The sequence below is a fragment of the Cebus imitator genome, unplaced genomic scaffold (assembly GCF_001604975.1).
Source record: "Cebus imitator isolate Cc_AM_T3 unplaced genomic scaffold, Cebus_imitator-1.0 Scaffold122, whole genome shotgun sequence".
Taxonomy (NCBI): Eukaryota; Metazoa; Chordata; class Mammalia; order Primates; family Cebidae; genus Cebus; species Cebus imitator.
This window is the reverse complement of record NW_016107437.1, coordinates 5,159,413-5,172,506: the sequence shown is the minus strand read 5'-3', so window position 1 is coordinate 5,172,506 and position 13,094 is coordinate 5,159,413. Positions and strand designations below refer to the sequence as shown.

Below are 13,094 nucleotides of genomic sequence, written 5' to 3'. Positions count from 1 at the left end.
AAAAAAAAAAAAAAAAAGAGGGTCTGGCTATGTTGCCCAGGCTGGTCTCCAACTTCTAGTCTCAAGCAATCCCCATGCCTTGGCCTCAGAGCAGTCAACTAAGTGTGGGTGCCCACCCCCAAAAACAGCCCTGCACCCGAGATCACACTGCTTGCCCGCTGGTTAGCCTCAAATACCTCTCTTCACCAGCCCGAGCCTCAGTTTCCCCAGCCTGAGATGTCAATGAGGTGCACCTGTGGTTGGTTTCGGCCATCAGGTGGGATGAGGCCTGTCAGGCGTTTAGCACAGAAGACAGGCTCAGCCACGTGACAGATGATCCAGGCCTGCTGTGGCTGTCAAATTTCGTCTTACAATAATAGTTCACATTTTAAAATATACAAAAAATAATAATACTTCACAGTTATTATTCTTATATAATAGCTAAGACTTATATAGCACATCGTCAGTGTCAGGCGCCGTGCTTAGTTCTTTACAGACGTTCATGTATTTCACCCTCACCGCATCCCTATGCTGTGCCCTAATATTCTAGTAACTGTAGATGGGGGAACTGAGGCACACAGAGAGGAAGTATCTTGGCAGCGGTCACCTGACCACTCAGCAGAAGAGTCCACGTTCAAACACTGGACAGCTGGCTCCTGGTCTCTGTTCTTCATCCAACCCATTGTTGGGGCTCAGAAAACGATACCCCAAAATATGGCTCTTTGATGTGCCAAACGAAAGCAGCTTTAAGGTGTCTCCAACGCCACCCCCGCCCATCCTGTTTCTCCATCCTCTGTCCCTCTGAATGGGCAGGAGAAGGCTGCTGCCTGGAGTTCCCTCATGTACCTGGAAACCACACCCGCCAAAGAGGAACACAATTGCCTTCGACTCTTTCCCAGAAATGTCATTAAACAGAGAAGATGAAAACTCGTATCACAGAGGAAGAGAATGAAATGAAACACCACACCTGGAGCCCAGAGAGAGTTCGTCCCAAACTATTCTGTGCATTCCGGTCCCATTTGACCCCCTAAAGCAATTACTCACTGACCATTGTCCCAGCATCAGACCCACTCATTCCTCCTAAAAATCATTTACTACCCCTCAGAGTGGCTACCCTTCCCCAATCTCCGTTCTCCTGTGATGGAGGTCTTTATTTCTATTTTTATATATTTTTTGAGACTAGGTTTCAGTCACCCAGGCTGGAGTGCAGTGGTGTGATCTCAGCTTACTACAACCTCTGCCTCCTGGGCTCAGGCAATCCCCCTGGCTCAGCCTTGAAAGTAGCTGGGACCACAGGTGCATGCCGCCACACCTGGCTAATTTTTTTTTTTCTTTTTTTTTTTTGGTGAGACAGGGTTTTGCTATGTTGCCCAGGCTGGTCTCAAACTCCTGGGCTCAAACAATCCACTTGCTTCGGCCTCCCACACTGCCAGGATTACAGGGTTTTTAAGTATCTGGACCTCACTGGGTTACTGGGTAATCATTCTCCTGCCACTCCCCTGGCATTTATGCATGGTGAATAAATTTATACACCTTTTTCTCCTATTAATCCACCTGTTCTCAGTCTTTTTTTTTTTTTTTTTTTTTTTTAAAAAATTTTTTTTTTTTTTTTTTATTTTTTTTTATCTTTTTGTTTTTTTTTTTTTTTTTTTTGGTAAAAAAATTTTTTAAATAAATATAAAATAGCCGAGCACTGTGGCTCAGGCCTGTAATCCCAGCACTTTGGGAGGCTGAGGCAGGCAGATCACCTGAAGTCAGGGGTTCAAGACCAGCCTGGCCAACATGGTGAAACGCTATCTCGACTGCAAATACCAAAAAAAAAAAAATTAGCTGGCCATGTTGGTGCATGCCTGTAGTCCCAGCTACTTGGGAGGCTGAGGCAGGAGAATCGCCTGAACCCAGGAGGCGGAGGTTGCAGTGAGCCAAGATTGTGCCACTGTACTACAGCCTGGGTGACATGAGTGAGACCCTGTCTCAAATGAATGAATGAATGACAAGGTCTCGCTGTGTTGTCCAGGAAGGTTTTGAACTCCTGAGCTCAACTAATCCATACCTCGGCCTCCCAAAGTGCTAAGATTATGGGCGTCAGCCAACGTGCCTGGCCTGTCAGTTATTTTCAGCAACCCTTTAGAGGGTGAAGGGGCAGCCTTCCCTTGCCTCCTATGCTATGTGTTCTAGGAGCTGACTCATGACAGACACCCATGCACGCTCCCTTCTGAGATCCTGACACCAAGTATTCAGCGTGAAATTTTCATCGTAACGGGATTATTTCCTTGCTTCTTTGATCTGTCTCCCCTGACTCAACTGTAAGTAAGCCCCGTGCGGGCAGGGGCTGTCTGGCTCCCTGCTGTACCTCCAGCACCTGACACCCAGCGCAGCACACATCTGTCCAGTGAAGGAAGGCCAGAAGCAGTGTCCAGCCGCAGCAACTCAACCCAGAAGCAAGAGCCACAGCTCTCTTGATTTTAGCCTGCATGATTTATAAACTTGTTTTAGGCAGCATTCGGTGGCATGTGCCTGTATCCCAAGCACTTTGGGATTTGGGCGGCCAAGGCAGGACAATCGCTTGAGCTCAGGAATTCGACTCTGCAGTGAGCTATGGCAGTACCACTGCAATCCAGCCTGGGTGACAGAGAGAGATCTTGTCTCAATTAAAAAAAAAATGTTTTGGGGCAATCTCCAACAACTCAGGAAACCGTCTAACTGGTCCCAGGCTTTTCTTGCTTGGGGCTCCCTGACACTGCAGGTGGAGAGATTTAAGGGGCGCCTGAGAGCCCAGCCCCATCCTGGCAGGCTGCAAGGGGTGGTTGGGGGGGTTTGTTCTGGCAGCAGGGCCAGCAGCTGTCTGCAGGCCTCTCAGTGCCTGCCCTAGCTGGCCAGCGGGGCCCCGCTGCCACCCCCCACCCCATGACGCAGCAGAAACTGAAACCAGAGTTGGCCCCTGCTGGCTGGGAATGATCACCCACTGCTTCCCCGTAAAACCACTGTCCCGGGGGGCTGGCGGGCAGCTGGTGCCCAGGTCCAGCACAGGGAGGCCTGTCAGGCGAGTGCCCCTCAAGGCCAAGGAGGTGCCCTGGCCAGAAAGGGGGGTGCTGGGTCATCGTGACCCTAAAATGAGAAATCCGAGCTATGGATGGATGCAGGAGAGAGAGTGTGAGGGGTCCCAGTGGTGTCAGTGAGGAGGAAAGGGTGGCTTCTCAGCCCCAAAAAGGAAGCTGTGTGACACCAGTTTTGTCATGCTGGAGCCCTCTACAGATCTGAACTGGCAATTTCCCCCTCTCCCCTTGCCCCTTTCCACACAGACTACAGGGGTGTGGAAAATCCCTAAGATAAACAAGAATTCTTTAAAAGTGGACCTGTGGGCCAGGCGAGGCGGCTCACGTCTGTGATCCCAGCACTTTGGGAGGCCGAGGTGGGCGGATCACGAGGTCAAGAAATCGAAACCATCTTGGCCAACATGGTGAACCCTTGTCTCTACTAAAAATAGAAAAATTAGCTGGGCGTGGTGGTGGGCATCTATGATCCCAGCTACTTGGGAGGCTGAGGCAGGATAATCACTTGAACCCCGAGGTTACGGTGAGGCGAGATCGAACCATTGTACTCCAGCCTGGCGGTTAAGAGTGAGACTAAGTCTTAAAAAAAAAAAAAAGTGGACTTCTGAAAGTTTACAAATGACTTTCTTGATTTCTGCCCCATCCTCAAGCCACCTGTAGGTGCTTAATATTTTTCTTTAAAAAAAAAAAAAACAAAAAACAAGGCCGGGCGTGGTGGCTCATGCCTGTAATCCCAGCACTTTGGGAGGCCGAGGCGGGTGGATCACGAGGTCAAGAGATCGAGACCATCCTGGTCAACATGGTGAAACCCCGTCTCTACTAAAACTACAAAAAATTAGCTGGGCATGGTGGTGCATGCCTGTAATCCCAGCTACTCAGGAGGCTGAGGCAGGAGAATTGCTTGAACCCAGGAGGCGGAGGTTGCGGTGAGCCGAGATCGCGCCATTGCACTCCAGCCTGGGTAACAAGAGCGAAACTCCGTCTCCCAAAAAAAAAAAAAACAAAAACCACTCTTTTTTTTTTTTACTGATAACAATTGATGGGAAAAGGACCCTTGTCTCCCAACCCTAAATGGAAAATTAACCAATTGCCTGAAATAGAAATCAGCAGTGCAAAGAACACCTATTAGAATAATTTTCACCTTTAGCTAGGCACCCCTTAAAATCAGAGATGGGCAAATCAGACTTGGGAGGCATCTATTCCGAGTTATAGGTTTCATGCCTGAGGGCTTGGTGGCTCAGAGAGGTTGACTCACTTGTCCATGGTGACACAGCAAGGCAGCCACAGAGCTCAGTCTGGAATGCAGGCCTAGCTAATTCCAGAACCCCAGGCTCAGGGCTGGGCTGCCTTCTCCCAACCATCTGAATTTCCTCTGCAGGTATTCGGATTATCACCTTTCATGTTTAATGCCTGGATTACCCCATTTTTTTTTTTCTGAGAGTCTGACTCTATTAATTACCAGGCTGGAGTGCAGTGGCACGATCTCAGCCCACTCCTACCCCGCCTCCTGGATTCAAGCCATTCTCCTGCCTCACCCTCCCACGTAGCTGGGACTACAGGTGCCTGCCACCATGCAAATTTTTTGTATTTTTAGTAGAGATGGGGTTTCACCATGTTGGCCCGACTGATCTCAATCTCTTGACCTCGTGATCCACCCGCCTCAGCCTCCCAAAGTGCTGGGATTACAGACATGAGCCACCGCTCCTGGCTGGACTACCGCATTTTCAAAGCACCTTCAGAGCTTATACGTTGTTAGAGCTCATTATAACATCGGATACATCCAAGAAACCTTTGAAGCTGGAGCAGGGGGTGTTGCCCCTCCCTTGGTGTATGGGGAAACTGAGGCAGTGAGCGGGAAAGTGTTGTGTCTCAAGGAGCTAGCAGGTGAGCCAGGACTGCCCAGGGCCCCCTGCCAAGGCGATGATCCTGGGAGGCCCTGGCTGCAAGGACCAGGCCTCGCCAAACAGGTAACACTTGTTTCCACTTTCCCCACCTCCCGCCACAACCCCCCAGAGCAAATGCTGACGCTGACTGGGAGCCACAGCTGAACCCTTTCCCAGGCCGGATCTCGATGTCTGCCCCTGGAGGGCAAAAGCACATTTAGCAATCAGTGTGTGCGCATGGCGTCTTTGAATTTTCACAGTGAGAACCAGTTCTGAGCACAAGAAGACATCTATCAGGGACCCAGAAGACACTACAGCGGGAGAGTTTGGGGAACAGCTTTCTCTTCTTTTATTGCTGGAGGAACTCCGAGCTGAAGGCTTTCCGGCCCAGGGACCCCCGAGGAATACTGCAAGAGCAATAAGGATTTTTAGGGGCATTATGATAGTGGAATGGAAACACATCTGCCCCCAAAAGTCCCTCATTTTCCCTGCGGTAACGAACCAGCTGGCACGAAGTGGTAGCTCTCAGAGCACCAAGAGCCAAAACTAAAAGGGAAAAAATGTACAAAGTTAGAGCAAACTTTAAACAAGTGAGTGCTTTCATGGCGTTCGGCAGCTCCGTGCCGGCTCTCGAACGGACCTCATCTTCTCAATAATTGGCCAAATAGGTCTCAATGCAGCTGCTTCCATACAGAAAACCACACATCTGGAATCCCAGAGCAGGTTCCCAGAACGGATACAAGGATTATTCCCTAAAGCCAGGCGCATCACAGGAGACACGAGACGTTTCCCCCAAACTTCGAGCGACTGTTCCAGACCCTCATTAGTGATCTAAGTGAACGACTCCTTCAGCAGCACCTCCTCTGGAATGTGAGAAAGTCAGTCCCCTTGGAAAAGCTGATGAAAATATCTGGTTTCCACAACACAGAAGGAAGGGCTAAGGCATGGGTCGGGGAGTAGAGTGCCTATCGCTGGTGGGGCAAAAGGGGCAAAGCGGCTGGGTGTGGGGGCTCACGCCTGTAATTCCCGTTTGGGAGGCCAAAGTGGGAGGATTGCTCGAGGCCAGGAGTTCGAGAACAGACTGGGCAACATAGCAAGACTCCCCAGTCTCTACAAAAAATAGCCGGGTGTGGTGGTGTGCACCTGTTCTCCCAGCTACTCAGGAGGCTGAGGCTGGAGGTTCGCTTGAGCCCAGGAAGTTCAGGCTGCAGTGTGCTGTGATCGCACCACTGCACTCCAGCCTGGACAACAGAGTGAGACACTGTCTCAGAAAAAAGGGGATGGGTTTTACTGCTAAGGTACCGGGTATCATCTCTTGGTCCAGCCACCAAGATCTGAGGAGTAAGGAATCCAGGGTGTCTTCCCCAGGGTCTATGACCTTTGAGGCTCCTTCAGGCGAGTGCCTCCTATGCCAGCCAGCACCCTCAGAGCTGGGAAAGGGTTAATCCCTCCACATGGCTGACTCCGGAGGAGGAGCTGACTCCACAGGCTGGCATATCACACTGGGCCATCTCAGAGAGGAGAGGGCCTGAAAACAGCCTCTGTGAGTTCTGTGAATGAATGGAAGTGAACTCACTGCCTTCAGATTGAGAACGGGGTGAAAAGGCATCCCCATCCAGAACAGACTCCCCCGTCGCTGGCTGACTCTCTGGCACCTGTCGAGTGGCCCCGAAGCTCTGGCAGGGACTCTGGGCATCTATACCAGTGAGCACCTGGCCATCTCGGCCAGGCCTGTGAGGGAACGATTCTACCCTTGCCATGTGACAGCCGACAACTGGGGCCCAGATCTCTTCTTTCAAGTAGCACCTAAAATATTCTCCGGGTTAACCTAGGGCTAAATACAGCATGGCCTAGGAGCACCGGGTCTGGACCTTTTAACGCCATTCTAAGATATGATCGGGAACCCATGAGGCCTTTGGGTGGCCTGGAGTCCAGTTACTGGGGCCAAATGGGAGTCCCTTGCGTTTGGCTGACTCAGGGCTTGGTGCGACTTCCTGGAGCAGGCACATTTTGGTGCCAGGGCAGGGAGGCCGCAGACTGTTTTCTTCTGTGTTTTAGCCTAGAATTCCAGCCTCATTCTCACTCTGGGCTGACCCCCAAGGTGGCTTAGTTGGTGCCCCTCTTTCTGTCCACCGGGCCCACTTCTTTCCGCTTCCAGCCTGTAGCCCTGCCCCTCCTGGCCTGGGTTTTCCTCTCAGCTCCCAGGTGGGAGGCCTCCCCGAGTTGGAGGAGAGACCAGCAAACACCTGCACAGTAACTCGCACGTGCTGTGTGTTGTGTTGCTGGCTGGGAGCCACGCCTCCTAGGCCCACCCCAAGTCGAAGGATTGTGGCCCTAGTGCCAGAGAGCAAGGGCCGGGGGCCCGGCTGCATAAGCGCAGCTTTGCCTCTGAATCTTCGAGAGCCACATTTGCACTCACATAGGACAGCTTTGCTCCGAGCCTGTGGGACAGCCTCGTCCGTTCCCCTTTGAGCATTTACAAGGCTGAGTTTAGCAAAGTGGGGTTCTGCTCTTGCCAGAGCCCACAGGGTCACCAGGCTATGAAACCCTGCTGAGTCTCTGGGGAGGCTCCCTTTAAGAGCCAAACACCCCATCTTCTGGCCAAATTGCTGCAGGCTTCATCCCGGGAGGAAAGACCCCCAGACACCTGTCTGGACTTGTCTGGGCACCAGTAGTGGCTCTAAAGCCACGTCTGGGCCTTGGCTGGCAGTGATCTTGGCTGTCTTGGGCACTGACACCAGTACCAACAGGCCCAGCCCCGATCTCACGCGTGATTCCAGCAAGAGAGCCTCGATTTTGCACATCTCTGAGAAAACTTTCATACCACGCCGCACAGCTAACCTCAGGCTCAACCAGCCGCTAACTCTTCTCCCTGCTCAGGCGAAGTCCCCAAGAAAAGCCCAAATCTGTCTCCCCCACCCCATCTTCCCAAAGCATTTTTTAAATGGCTTTCTTCTAACACCCAAATCTGGGGTTTTCACTTTCCAGGGAGGTCCATTTGCTGCAGTGGTGCGGCCTTTCAGGGACACTGAGAAAGAAGTTTGCTTTGTGGTTCCGTAAACCCAGATGTTTTATAGAAGGAAGATGATGTAAAACCAGAAACTTTATTTTAAAGCTTGGTAAATATGTACATATGACTCCTACAACTGGCGACACTGGGAAGGCTGCATCTGAACACTGGCTGCTTTGAAAAAAGACCAGGAGAAGGGGAGGAGGGGTCAGCTGGGAGATGGGGTGATGGAGGGAGCCCCAAGTCCATTGCTTCTAAATTATTTCTTCAACGTCCATCTCTTTACCTGAAAAGTCAGCTTGGCTACCAGGCCTGAAAACTACGTTGTTTATATCATGTCTGTGTCAGTGTTTTTGTTCAGGGTTTATTTTCACCTTGTTGTGATAGAAGAAGCAAAAAGAACTCTACATTTCCTGTGTTTGGGGTGCTCAGGCGAGAAAGAAAATGCATGCTGAAAGTAATTGATCAGCAATGTTTTGTTTGTACACGACTCATTTTCTGGCAAGTGATTTTAAGTACCAAGTTCGCCTTAACTTTTCACTGCACTCATTTTTATCCTCGTGGCCAAAACAGCTGTATTGACTCTACAATCTGAATTAAAGGCGGGTGAGCTGATCGACTTTTAGGAAGCTATCTTTGATATGGCAAGAATTTTCATCTTTCTGTTCGTACCATGAGGTTGGGGAGTTGCTAGCAAGAGAAACAGAGAGTGTTCTCTTGGAGGGACTTTTCCAACTTTCATTGGTTTGAGTCACAAATGCATATTTTATTTTTAAGGAAGTATCATATTCATTGCAGAACCACCTCTAAATATGTTACCCCTTGCCATACCTTATTCTTTGCTATGGAAAGATCTTTTTTGCCTGAGATCAGCTATGGCTTGAATATTGCTAAGAATGAAATTCAAAGTTGCTTTTTTTTCTTAAATCTACACTTCTTTGGGGGTGTGGGGGGGAAACAACTGCTTAATGAAGTTTCTCACACAGAAGCAAAAAGAGAAAAGCCAAAATATATTCAGTGTATCCAGCAGTTCCATGTTGAATTTTTTTTCCCTTATTGGTTGAGGGGGGTGTGTAGGAGGGTGGTGGGAAAGATCTGAAAAGAAGCTGTGATTCTTTGCTGAATTAATGATGACTTCTCACTGCAAAATGCTGATTTATAATCTCTTCACCATACTAGACTGTTTCCAGACTTGGGGCGGGGGGGGGGGGTTTGCTAAATGTATTCATAATTACATGCACAGTTTCAGACAGCTGAATATAAGTGATGCTTGTGCTGTTGCGAACGCTCACCATTAAAGCAGAAATCGTTTCACATTTACCACTAAATTCTGTCTGATTTTGCACACTTAACAATTCAGTAATTTTAACATTCAGCTTCGTCGCCTCGATTATAGCTCAATATCTTGGAGAAACAGTCAGTGTTCCAGCCTCGTTAATTCACGTAAAACACCCTATTTGTGGAAGTATCATTAAAGGCTAATTTGATGAGATATCCTTATTTAGCAAAGCAAATAGGATTTGACAGTCAGCTCCGGGTGGCGATTCAGCAAAGCACAAACACAATTCACAACGTGACAATTTCCTATCTGTGAGCCTTGCTGGAATTGTGGACTCCTGAAAATTGTGCTGTTTCATCGTGTCCCATACTAAAGAGAAAGAACTCTGGAAGTAAAGAACTGTTTTTGCCAAGGCAGCACAAATGTCATCTGTGTGTACATGTGGCATGTCTTTCAAAATACTAAATCTTCTATCAAGAATGCTGTGTTCAGAAATTTTTTTCAGGTACAGCTCACTTTTCTATTCCCTGCTGTGTAGACTTAATTTAAATCTAGACTTGCAAATAACTTAGGGTGTGTGGATGTCTATATAGGTTACAACTAAATAGGGTGTGTGTGTGTGTGTGAGTGTGTGTGTGTGTGTGTGTGTGTGTGTGAGTGAACACACTGAAGCTTAATGTTCCGAGAGGGGCATTTATTCCCACTACCCTTGCTTTACAGACATCCCCTGAACATATTATCCAACCTTTTATAAAATGCCTGGCTGGGTGCAGTGGTGGACACCTGTAATCCCAGCACTTTGGGAGGCTGAGGCAGGCGGATCATGAGGTCAGGAGATCAAGACCATCCCGGCTATCAGGCTGAATCCCCATCTCTAGTAAAAATACAAAAAATTAGCTGGGCATGGTGGCACACGCCTGTAGTCCTAGCTTCTCGGGAGGCTGAGACAGGAGAATCACTTGAACCCAGGAGGTGGAGGTTGCAGTGAGCCGAGATCGTGCCATTGCACTCCAACCTGGGCGACAGAGCAAGTCTCCATCTCAAAAAAACGCAAAACCAAAAAACACATTCCAACAGCAAAGTAGCAAAGAGTTGCAAAGATGTGTTGCAATTCCAGGTGGAAGCAAACAGCTGGTTGCTCTTAATTCAACAAACGTAAAGACAAATCTAATGACATTACAATTCATAATTTCAGGAGTGCCTTATTTGGGGGTTTCAAGCACTTTCCCACAACTGACATCCTACGAATTCCTTTCCAATCCAATCTTGTCCCTTAAACCACTGTGGGGGTTGTCGGGGGGATGTACTTTCTCTTCCTTGCATCGTTTTGGGGCCTCCCAAGGAGAGAAGCCCTCGGAAAACACAGTAGGTTGGGCAAACGGAGAACACACACATATAAGAATACCGCCCTCGAAAGGACCTTTTAGTTTTATGGAAAGTAGCAAACCTCTCCCTGACTTTTCCCCCCAGCCAGGTTTTAGACGCGCTGCCTGGGGGTGGTAGCTCTCTGCTCTCACCCTCCTGGGACTGCCGGGGCCTGAGTCCCTCGCTGTCCAGAATGACCCCAAAAGCGGGACTTTGAGGGCCAGTTGGATAAAAAATAAACTCATCTCGCCCTCAAAACCCCGATTCTGGGACCACAGCCTCTAAAGCCTCTTTTCTCAAGAAGTGAGTCCCCTTCATGGCTGACAGCACCGGGCTAGGCCACCTTGGAGGCAGGAGTTTGGAGAATCCCGGATCAGTGAAGGAATTGTTACTGGGTGTTCCCTCGGGGACGGCGGTTCATCTCACCAAAATGCCAGCGGGTCGCTGTGGGAGAAGGGGGCATTTGCCCACCCCATGGCTGAGGGCAGGAGAATCGCTTATTCTGGGGTGCCTCTTCCCTGCCGGATCAATCCCCAATCTCGCCCGGCAAACAGGCCTGAAAGCTTCCCAGAGAACAAGAGGGGCTCCCCAAATGTCCCTTAGCAGCGCATAAATCGGGTGTCCCATGTGCCTCGTACAGTCTCCCCCACTCCCATCTCCAGCTAAATAAAGTTAGGTTATTTGTGTCCTTAATCGTCTCTCATTAAAGTCAAATTTGCTGCGCGCCCAAATTGGGGGAAATGATTTCCATTTTAATAGCTCAATTGGCCTCTGGGTTCTGGAAGGGCCACTCCCCCACGCACCTTTTCTCCTCATTTTAACCCCCTCCTTTTTCACAACTTCTCCTAAAAATAAATTATAAATATGGATGTGTCCTCAGAGGACATGAGCGGCGCATTCCAACGCTCCGCTTGGTGGGGATTGGAAGCAAAGAGAAACCAGAAACGCCACTCCCCCCACTCCCAAATCAAAATGCCTTTTCCTTTTTTTTTTTTTTTTTTTTTTTTCTGAGACAGGGTCTTGCTCTGTCATCTAACTTCTTTTCCTAACTTGGTGTCGTCTCGGGCACAGACACCCCGCTCCGCACCCCGGAACCTAGTTTGTTTTTTTTTTTCCCCCTGTCCTGCAGAAGCTAAAGCCAACGCGCTATGGCTGCCTGCTCTTCGAGGGGAGGGCGCAGACAACTTTATTTGGGGGGAACGGCGGTAACTCTCCCGGGACGGTGGTTCCCGGCTGGTCCGGAATCCCCGGGGCCCGGCCCCAGCAGTCGCCGCCGCCCATGCCAACGGGGACCGGGCGCACGTGGAGCAGCGGGCGCGGCCGGCCTGCTCCGCGCGCGGCATTGACATCGGGGTCACGCAGCGAGTCAGTTTCCCGAGCGGGCTTTCCGGGGTGGGGGCGGGGAGGCGGGCGCTCCACCGCCTCGTCAATTTCCAAGCCCCGACAAGAGGGAGACAGGGGGCGGCCTCGCCCCCTTCCCACCTCCTGGCCTCACATGCCCTCCTGGGGAGCGGGGGAGGGGCCGGGGAGAGGGGCCGTGGGGGAGCCCGGGGTGGCGGCAGCGGCGGCGATCGCAGCCCAGACAACCGTCTCGCGCCGGGTCCCGGGAGAGCCGCGCGCTCCCCTGCGGCCACCACCCCGCTCCAGTTCCCATCCACCCCGCAGGCAGCCGCCCCACACCCCTTCGGCCCCGGGGGCCTCGGCACCCACCTGCCGCGATCCCTGCCCTGGCTGGGGGAAGGTGCCAGGCGGGAAGAAGGGGAGCACTCACCGCCGCTGCCGCCTCCGGGGGTGCAGGGGCCCCCCCCCAGGGCTGCGCCGTCCCAGTCTCCTGGCAGGCGGGCGCCGGGCGGGGGGCGCCCCGCGGGCCCTGCAGCCTCCGACTCGATTGGAGCCCAGCCTTAAATCCTCCACAGTGGAAAGCTGGGTACTTCCAGAAAAAAAATCCGCCCCTCCCCAGACGAGATCCAAGTGATGGGCGGGGAGCGTAGAAAATCCTTTTCTGCAGAGAGCGCGCAGCCGACGGGGCTGCACCCGGCCTCCACGGTCCGCTGCCGCCACAAAGCCGCGCCCCCGGTCCCCCCCGCCCCCCCAGCGCCCTATGGCCGGCCTGGGGCGGGGGCTGGGCCAGCCCGGGGTTGGCCGCGCTGGGGAGGCGGCGGGGCGGCTCCTCCCCGGCCCGGGAGAGAGGGCGAGAGCTTGGAAGCCGAGCGCGCCCGCCCGAGTGGGGGCTGGGGCGGGGGCGGGGGCGGGGCCGGGGGCCGGGGTGGGGGGGCGCCTTCCTAGAAACCCTCGCCAAATATAGTCAGCGGATAGGGGCATTCCTAGAAATGCGGCGGCAACGTCAGCCTCGACCTGGGAGCGGGGGGCACAGCCCGGGGTGCTCCAAACTCGGGGGACGGAGGAGGGGAAAAGAGTCCCCACTTCCAGTACCACCGCAGCGCGGAGACGAAGCCGAGGCCGGGCTTCCCTCCCGAGGGGAGTGCGGAAGTCTTCCAAAGGCGCTTGAGGTATCCCGGAGCTGG

General features: G+C 51.9%; 1 long non-coding RNA gene across 1 annotated transcript in view; it reads right to left on the bottom strand.

The window, feature by feature from the left end:
* The window catches only part of LOC119472892, a 14,802-nt gene extending 2,261 nt beyond the window's left edge, over positions 1–12,541 (bottom strand). The window contains exons 1-2 of the long non-coding RNA XR_005202072.1: positions 12,532–12,541; positions 6,402–6,404 (exon numbers count right to left, since the gene is read on the bottom strand). This is a non-coding gene — a long non-coding RNA (uncharacterized LOC119472892). The remainder of the gene's footprint in view (positions 1–6,401; positions 6,405–12,531) is intronic.
* Positions 12,542–13,094: the final 553 nt, after the last annotated feature.